Source organism: Bos indicus, chromosome 10 (genome assembly GCF_029378745.1).
Source record: "Bos indicus isolate NIAB-ARS_2022 breed Sahiwal x Tharparkar chromosome 10, NIAB-ARS_B.indTharparkar_mat_pri_1.0, whole genome shotgun sequence".
Lineage (NCBI taxonomy): Eukaryota > Metazoa > Chordata > Mammalia > Artiodactyla > Bovidae > Bos > Bos indicus.
In genome coordinates this window covers 2138748-2148891 of record NC_091769.1, presented here as the reverse complement: position 1 = coordinate 2148891, position 10144 = coordinate 2138748, and the positions used below count along the sequence as shown (strand labels likewise).

General features: G+C 40.7%; 1 long non-coding RNA gene across 1 annotated transcript; it reads left to right on the top strand.

Annotated features, from left to right (window-relative positions):
• The first annotated feature begins 2549 nt into the window (after positions 1-2549).
• On the top strand, positions 2550-9938 carry LOC139185180 (uncharacterized). Its single transcript, XR_011568697.1, has 2 exons — positions 2550-3249; positions 9741-9938. It is a non-coding gene; the product is annotated as an uncharacterized lncRNA (long non-coding RNA).
• The last annotated feature ends 206 nt before the right edge of the window (positions 9939-10144 follow it).

Below are 10144 nucleotides of genomic sequence, written 5' to 3'. Positions count from 1 at the left end.
CTTGAAGTATCATCCAACTTTCTACCACAATTTTGAATTCATGATGGTTATTATCCCTATAGATCTAGCAACTTGAATGAAAAGTACAAAATATTTGAGTGGGAGACCAATGACTAAACTGGAGTTTTTTGAAAGATACACAAAAATTTCTGTTTAAGGGGTAAATAGTTTTTGCACACTGGGTCTCAGCATAAGTATATGTAATTCACTTAGACTCTAATAAATATGTGGGAGCCATGAGGTGGGAATAATTTGAGCCATAGCAAATAGTTTACAAAAGTCTATATGCATATGTATCTTCCACATAGATAGAATTATAGATATACCCAGAGGTATAGTTAATAGAATCTACATACTCATACTAGTTAAGGATGAGAGATTATTTACCAGCATCAGAGAAAGCAAGTGAAGCATGGAGGTTTAGCCAAAATTACACATCTGCTCAAAAAACAATAATTAGAACTTCCTTAAATTCCATTTGTTGACATGCTGCTTGAAACTATACTGAAGTTATTTCAAACATACATATTTCTACCATTTAAATACAAAATTAAGGACTTTTCCAAAATTATTTTGTTTACATTTCATTTCTCCTCTAAAATCCAGTAGTATAACTGCTCTTAAATTAATCACTGTCAATCAAGTTTTAACTAAATATCCCAAGTCTTACGAGCAGTTGCATGCTCTCTTGTACTTGTTTTAGAGTCACACTGTTCTTGGTGTTAAATAGTGTAGTACATGTGATCCAGTACAATATCATGGCTAAAAGTTCAGGCTTTAAATTCAGAGAGACCTGGATTAAAATGCTCATGTGGAAAGGACGAACAAATAGAGTCATGAGAATTCTTCTCAGGAATAACAGTGGATTTGGGGGAGGGATATGCTTTGAGAAATGCTAAGGAAGAAAGAGTGAGACCCTAAGTGCATGCTCAAGAACAACAGAAGCAGAAGACAAGAAGAACAACTTGTTTCTTTCCTGCTAGAAAGAGTGAGTAAAAATAGGAAGAACCAGCTTAAAATTGACCAAATGCAAAACATGTTTTCTGGGAGTGAATTTCTTAATAGAGAAATATGTATGTGTAGCTGAATTGATATAGGGCAAAAAAGACAGAACATTATAACCTCTAAGATTTAAAGTTCTTCAGCATAGACTCTGCAATATTGTATATATGCCAATTAGTATAAATTTCAACTTCAGCGGCAGACTATTGACCTTAATGCACCAGGAATTAGTGGTTGGGAAGATCCACTGGAGAAGGGATAGGTTACCCACGCCAGTATTCTTGGGCTTCCCTTGCAGCTCAGCTGGTAAAGAATTTGCCTGCAATGAAGGAGACATGGGTTCAATTCCTGGGTTGGGAAGACCCCCTGGAGAAGAGAAAGTCTACCCACTCCAGTATTCTGTCCCGGAGAATTCCATGGACTGTAGGATCCATGGGGTTGCAAAGAGTTGGACAGGATTGAGCGACTTTCACTTTTGTTTTTCAGCTTTAAACATGGTCAGGCTGGAAGAATTATCTCTTACTCTTGGAAGAGTGAACTGACACAGGCATTCAAATGGTTAGATAATGATGACTCCACATTGTGGAGGGGGATCTTCTTTACTCATTCTACCAATTTAAATGTTAATCTCATCCAAAAATAGCCTAACAGAAACACCCAGAATAATATTTGACCAAATAGCTGGGCCCCTCACAGCCCTCAGGTTGACAGATGAAAGTAACCATCACAACATCCATGCTTTAACCTCTAAGAAGTTGTGCGCTCTACCATTAGCTTAAGAGGATCGATAGTTGCTTGCGCTACCTCCAAATGTAACAGAATCTTGTCTCTGGAATGTAGTTACACCTGCTTGAGCAAATCTTTTGTACAAGGTGGGGTTGGAGCATGTAAAGGATAAAATTTTGGAACTTGCTAATCCATATTTGTATGAACTGTGTTGGTCCTGCATGCTAATGAATATTTGTTTAATAAATGCTTGTACTTGTGGCAGAATTTGAAGTGAGATTTCCTTTAATTTATATAGGATGGCAAGTTTCAAAAGGAAGTAGTTAAACCTCACAATTCTCAAATTTCTAATGCTTTACATTAGCTATTGAAAAGAATGTGAAAGTCATACTTCACCAAATTTCTGGGAAGGGCTTCAGATTTTCACAAGCTGAGAAACTGTCAGCATTTCAGTCATTCTTCCTTGGATCAGAGGCATAAAGCATTCCCAGTTGATATCTAGGTCGTATCATTTATTAAACAGCAATCTGACATTGAGCTATTACCCTTTCCAAGTCTTGGTTTAGTCACCTGCAAACTGGGGGAATAGTAGTACCTACCTCAACTACTACTGTGAAAATTAGATACCATAATTCAGGTAATGGCTTTCCTGGTGGCTCAGACTATAAAGAATCCACCTGCAATGCAGGAGACCTGGGTTCACTCCCTGGGTTGGGAAGATCCCCTGGAGGAGGGCATGACAACCCACTCCAGTATTCTTGCCTGGAGAATCCCCAGAGGAGGCTGGTGGTCTACAGTCCATGAGGTCACAGAGAGTCAGACACAACTGAGTAACTAAGCACAGTACAGCACAAAGGTTGTCATTAGTATTTTTAATCTTAGATGTTGTTTGACAAGCCAGAAAAATAACTGAGGACAGCAAATGGGTGTGACCATAAAATGAACAGAAGGAACAGGAATATCTTAATTTTCTATCACTATTGTGACAAATCACCACAAATTTGGAGGCTAAAACGGACACAAATTTATTATCCTACAGTTATGTAGGTCTGAAGTCTAGAAAGCTCTCTCTCACTGGGCTAAAATCAAGACGTCCATAGACTGTATTTCTTTCTAGGGGATAATCTGTTTTCTGCTCATTCAACTTGTTGGAAGAATTCAGTTCTTTTCAACTACAGAACCAAGGTCCCCAACTTCTTGCTGGCTGTATACTGAGCACTGGTCACCATTTTTAGAGGCCACCTGCGTTTCTTGGCTCATGGCCCCCTTCTCCATCTTCAAAGTGAGCAGTGACTGATTGAGACCTTCTCACATCTTGTCTCCTGCCCCACTCTTCTGCCTCCCTTTTGAAAGATTTGTGAGATTAGATTGCATCATCCAGATAATCCAGGATTAATCACATCTGCAAAGTCCTTTTCTTCACATAAGGTAACAAATTCACAGAGTCCAAGGATTAGGATGTGAACATCTGCGAGGGAACCATTATACTGCCAACCACCAGGAACGAGGGGGAGAGAGCAGGTAGAGTCCTAGTAACTCCAGGAAACCTCTTATGTTCTCCTGACCTAGACATCTTCTCCCCACTCCCTCCCCATCCATGCCCAACTTTCTCTCCACAGAGAGTGTCTCAGGTGGAGACAGACACAGATTAAAGATAGGAACACACTGTTTGGGCTGGTGATTTTTGTTCTGGGTGGTGGTACAATCTCATCTGTTCATAACCTGAGGGCCTAGACGTTGATGAGGAGTTAGATGTATGAAGAAAATAATCTACTTGCACCACAGCCCAGTCTCTGCAGTGTATTTGAGGTATCACAAAATCCCAAGATAGAAAGTGCTCATTTGCAGACATAGGTGAAAATACAAGCCATGTTTTTTAAAGCTCTCCTTACACTGTTCTCCTTGTTAGCTAAGATGCTAAAATGAGTCATCTGTATGAACACTACATGTATGCTCTATGCTAAGATTGAGAGCCAAATCTGGAAGAAAGAGAAAAAGAAACATTTCACAAGTCCAAGAAAAAAGTGTATAAAATCCTTCACTGATTGAGATCTATGGGACTTGATTTTTAAGTGACTATTCAGCTATCCAGTGTTTTGATCCTAAGAAGCAGGGTTTTTCCATTATAATTCTTTCTTGATTTGTGGACTTCATGATAGGCTCCAGAAAGGTTGGCCTGTCTAGGGAGAAACTTTTGTGGCTTAACAGGCTTTTTAATCCTGTTACATAGATTAGCTTGTTTGGAGCTGCTAATGTAGCTAACATTTTTTATACAAATCATATATGCAGGTAGCATAAACTTTTGCAGGAAGTCTTCCAAGGACTGCATGGAGCTGGGGGCTGAAGAGAAGAGGTACTTCTGCCTCCATGCTGAGTTACATGTGAGGTAGGCTACCTGGTGCCTTATGACCTATTATAGGCCCATCTCAGTGTGGATATGTTTCTGGCCACTTGTCACAGAGCAGACTGCCTGAGACACTCTACTGTGTTCTGTGTTCTACACTAATAAAATTATTTAAGCAGGATGGTTCATATGGGTTTAGAACATGAGCTCTAACACAATGCATGTTAAGTCTAAGCATAAAAGTCCTTCCATGCTTGGGTTGACTAGAATGTCTGAAATTACATTATTAAAGAGTTGTTCTTTGGACTCTAATCTCTTTTTCTAAATTTCCTCTTACCTTTTCAACTTTAAAATAGTACTATTCCTAAAAAACTACTATGAGCCATGCCACGTAGAGCCACCCAGGATGGACTGGATCATGGTGAAGAGTTAAGACAAAATGTGGTCCACTGGAGAAGGGAATGGCAAACCACTTCAGTATTCTTGCCACAAGAACCTCATGAACGGTATGAAAAGACAAAAAGATAGGACACTGAAAGATGAACTCCCCAGGTCAGTAGGTGCCCAATATGCTACTGGAGATAAGTAGAGAAATAACTCCAGAAAAATGCAGGGATGGAGCCATCACACTAGGACCACAGCCTTGTCTAACTCAGTGAAACTAAGCCATGCCCGTGGAGCCACCCAAGACGGGCAGGTCATGGTGAAGAGTTAAGACAAAATGTGGTCCACTGGAGAAGGGAATGGCAAACCACTTCAGTATTCTTGCCTTGAGAACCCCATGAACAGTACGAAAAGGCAAAATGATAGGATACTGAAAGAGGAACTCCCCAGGTCAGTAGGTGCCCAATATGCTTCTGGAGATCAGTGGAGAAGTAACTCCAGAAAGAATAAAGGGATGGAGCCAAAGTAAAAACAATACGCAGTTGTGGATGTGACTGGTGATAGAAGCAAGGTCCAATGCTATAAAGAGCAATATTGCATAGGAACCTGGAATGTCAGGTCTATGAATCAAGGCAAATTGGAAGTGGTCAAACAAGAGATGGCAAGAGTGAACATTCTAGGAATCAGCAAACTAAAATGGACTGGAATGGGTGAATTTAACTCATATGACCATTATATCTACTACTGCAGGCAGGAATCCCTCAGAATAAATGGAGTAGCCATCATGGTCAGCAAAAGACTTTGAAATACAGTACTTGCATGCAATCTCAAAAACGACAGAATGATCTCTGTTCGTTTCCAAGGCAAACCATTCAATATCACAGTAATCTAAGTATATGCTCCAAGCAGTAATGCTGAACAAGCTGAAGTTGAACGGTTCTATGAAGACCTACATGACCTTTTAGAACTAACACTCAAAAAAGATGTCCTTTTCATTATAGGGGACTGGAATGCAAAAGTAGGAAGTCAAGAAACACCTGGAGTAACAGGCAAATTTGGCCTTGGAATATGGAATGAAGCAGGGCAAAGGCTAATAGAGTTTTGCCAAGAAAATGCACTGGTCATAGCAAACACCCTCTTCCAACAACACAAGAGAAGACTCTATACATGGACATCACCAGATGGTCAACACTGAAATCAGACTGATTATATTCTTTGCAGCCAAAGATGGAGAAGCTCTATACAGTCAGCAAAAACAAGACCAGGAGCAGACTGTGGCTCAGACCATGAACTCCTTATTAGCAAATTCAGACTTAAATTGAAGAAAGTAGGGAAAACCACTAGACCATTCAGGTATGACCTAAATCAAATCCCTTATGATTATACAGTGGAAGTGAGAAATAGATTTAAGGGACTAGATCTGATAGAGTGCCTGATGAACTATGGACTGATGTTTGTGACATTGTACAGGAGACAGGGATCAAGACCATCCCCATGGAAAAGAAATGCAAAAAAGCAAAATGGCTGTCTGGGGAGGCCTTACAAATAGCTGTGAAAAGAAAAGAAGTGAAAAGCAAAGGAGAAAAGGAAAGATATAAGCATCTGAATGCAGAGTTCCAAAGAATAGCAAGAAGAGATAAGAAAGCCTTCCTCAGCAATCAATGCAAAGAAATAGAGGAAAACATCAGAATGGGAAAGACTAGAGATCTCTTCAAGAAAATTAGAGATACCAAGGGAACATTTCGTGCAAAGACGGGCTCGATAAAGGACAGAAATGGTATGGACTTAACAGAAGCAGGAGATATTAAGAAGAGGCGGCAAGAATACACAGAAAAACTGTACAAAAAAGATCTTCACGACCCAGATAATCACGATGGTGTGATCACTCACCTAGAGCCAGACATCCTGGAATGTGAAGTCAAGTGGGCCTTAGAAAGCATCACTATGAACAAAGCTAGTGGAGGTGATGGAATTCCAGTTGAGCTATTTCAAATCCTGAAAGATAATGCTGTGAAAGTGCTGCACCCAATATGCCAGCAAATATGGAAAACTCAGCAGTGGCCACAGGACTGGAAAAGGTCAGTTTTCATTCCAATCCCAAAGAAAGGCAATGCCAAAGAATGCTCAAACTACCACACAATTGCACTCATCTCATATGCTAGCAAAGTAATGCTCAAAAAAAAAAAAAAAAAATTCTCCAAGTCAGGCTTCAGCAATACGTGAACCGTGAACTTCCAGATGTTCAAGCTGGTTTTAGGAAAGGCAGAGGAACCAGAGATCAAATTGCCAACATCCACTGGATCATCAGAAAAGCAAGAGAGTTCCAGAAAAATATCTATTTCTGCTTTATTGACTATGCCAAAGCCTTTGACTGCGTGGATCACAGTAAACTGTGGAAAATTCTGAAAGAGATGGGAATACCAGACCTCCTGACCTGCCTCTTGAGAAACCTATATGCAGGTCAGGAAGCAACAGTTTGAACTGGACATGGAATAACAGACTGGTTCCAAATAGGAAAAGGAGTACGTCAAGGCTGCTTATTTAACTTCTATGCAGAGTACATCATGAGAAATGCTGGACTGGAAGAAGCACAAGCTGGAATCAAGATTGCCAGAAGAAATATCAATAACCTCAGATATGCAGATGACACCACCCTTATGGCAGAAAGTGAAGAGGAACTAAAAAGCCTCTTGATGAAGGTGAAAGAGGAGAGTGAAAAAGTTGGCTTAAAGCTCAACATTCAGAAAACAAAGATCAAGGCATCTGGTCCCATCACTTCATGGGAAATAGATGGGGAAACAGTGGAATCAGTGTCAGACTTTATTGTTTGGGGCTCCAAAATCACTACAGGTGGTGACTGCAGCCATGAAATTAAAAGATGCTTACTCCTTGGACGATAAGTTATGACCAACCTAGATAGCATATTGAAAAGCAGAGACATTACTTTGCCAACAAAGGTCTGTCTAGTCAAGACTATGGTTTTTCCAGCGGTCATGTATGGATGTGAGAGTTGGACTATGAAGAAAGCTGAGCGTCAAAGAATTTGATGTTTTTGAACTATGGTGTTGGAGAAGACTCTTGAGAACCCCTTGGACTGCAAGGAGATCCAACCAGTCCATTCTGAAAGAGATCAGTCCTGGGATTTCTTTGGAAGGAATGATGCTAAAGCTGAAACTCCAGTACTTTGGCCACCTCATGCAAAGAGTTGACTCATTGGAAAAGACTCTGATGCTGGGAGGGATTGGGGGCAAGAGGAGAAGGAGACAACAGAGTATGAGATGGCTGGATGGCATCACTGACTCAATGTATGTGAGTCTGAGTGAACTCCGGGAATTGGTGATGGACAGGGAGGCCTGGCATGCTGCGATTCATTGGGTCGCAAAGAGTCGGACACGACTGAGCGACTGAACTAAACTGAACTGAAAAGATGATACTGTGAAAGTGCTGCACTCAATATGCCAGCAAATTTGGAAAACTCAGCAGTGACCACAGGACTGGAAAAGGTCAGTTTTCATTCCAATCCCAAAGAAAGGCAATGCCAAAGAATGTTCAAACTACTGCACAATTGCACTCATCTCATATGCTAGCAAAGTAATGCTCAAAATTCTCCAAGCCAGGCTTCAACAGTACATGAACTGAGAACTTCCAGATGTTCAAGCTGGATTTAGAAAAGGCAGAGGAACCAGAGATCAAATTGCCAACATCCATTAGATCATAGAAAAAGCAACAGAGTTCCAGAAAAACCTCTCCTTCTGCTTTATTGACTACACCAAAGCCTTTGGCTGTGTAGATCACAAGAAACTGTGGAAAATTCTGAGATGAGAATATCGAACCACCTTACTACCTCTTGAGAAATCTGTGTGCGGGTCAAGAAGCAACAGTTAGAACTGGACATGGAATAATGGACTGGTTCCAAATTGGAAAAGGCTATATATTGCCACCCTGCCCATTTAACTTATATGCAGAGTACATCATGGGAAATGCTGGGCTGGGGAAAGCACAAGCTGGAATAAGACTGCCGGGAGAAATATCAATAACCTCAGATATGCAGATGACACCACCCTTATGGCAGAAAGTGAAGAGCAACTAAAAAGCCTCTTGATGAAAGTGAAGAGGAGAGTGAAAAAGTTGGCTTAAAGCTCAACATTCAGAAAACAAAGATCAAGGCATCTGGTCCCATCACTTCATGGGAATTAGATGGGGAAACAGTGGAAAGTGTCAGACTTTATTTTGGGGGGCTCCAAAATCACTGCAGATGGTGACTGCAGCCACGAAATTAAAAGACACTTGCTCCTTGGAAGAAAAATTATAACCAACCTAGACAGCATTTTAAAGAGCAGAGACATCACTTTTCTGAGAAAGGTCCATCTAGTCAAAGCTATGGTTTTTCAGTGGTCATATATGGGATGTGAGAGTTGGACTATAAAGAAAGCTGAGTGCCGAAGAATTTATGCTTTTGAGCTGTGGTGTTGGAGAAGACTCTTGAGAGTCCCTTGGACTGCAAGGAGATCCAACCAGTCCATCCTAAAGGAAACCAGTCCTGCATATTCATTGGAAGGACTGATGCTGAAGCTGAAACTCCAATATTTTAACCTCCTGATGTGAAGAATTGACCCACTGGAAAAGACCCTGATGCTGGGAAAGGTTGAAGGCAGGAGGAGAAAGGGACGACAGAGATGGCATGACTTACTCAATGGACATGAGTGAGTAAGCTCCGTGAGTTGGTGATGGACAGGGAAGCCTGGCGTGCTGCAGTCCATGGGGTCGCAAAGAGTTGGACATGGCTGAGCAACTGAACTGAACTGTTGCCTAAAAAACATCTTTTAATAATAGGCTTTATGAGATGTATAGAAAAAGAGATAAATAGAAAATGCTTTCCCTAGATCTGAAGCTGTCATTAAAAAAGAAGACAAAGAATATATTGTCCTCATTGCATTTTTGCTGAGAGGATCAGTTTTCAAAAATGTCTGAAAAAAAGTAAAATTAAGACAACATGGGAGGCTTATTGTGCTTTCTACCACTCAGAATATACCAGCAATTTACATAATGGCTCTTGGACACCAAACTCTGCAAGCTCTAATATCATTGAACTTAGCTCCCAGTGTTCCCCCCTCTCCTCAGTTTATCTCCTTACATTATAGAGAAAATGTTATAATTCAGAAACCCCGTTCAGAAACAGTCAAGTTAACCCATCACTTCTGAAACATTAAACTTAACTCCTATTATACTTCTGACTGTTGGAGATAATATCTAAGTGGTTGAGGTTTCTCTTTTTCTTTTACAGGTGTGAGAACGCCTGACTTTCACGGGCCATAGGTGGTGATGGGGCTCAGAACAAAGAGCGAAGCTGGGTACCAGTTCATCGATTCCTCCTCCTCTGAACCATGAGTCCAAAACTCCTCAGAGGGGCAGGTCATCTGGTCTTCAATGACATAAAATTCCCACACACAGTCCCAGGAGGAGAATTGGTGTTTGAGGGCTGTGAGTACCAAGTCTCTCCACTTTCTAAAGCAGAACAAAAGAAAACACAATCTAATCCAGCGATATGAGGAAACACTAACCAACATCATTCTTAATATAAAATACACCTCAGTAGAGTCAGGATGTCAACCCAGGTGGTCTTTGTTTTTAACCAGTCTACTTAGTTGGCTCTCGTTCCCTAATGATAAAATAGTGGCATATTTTGTA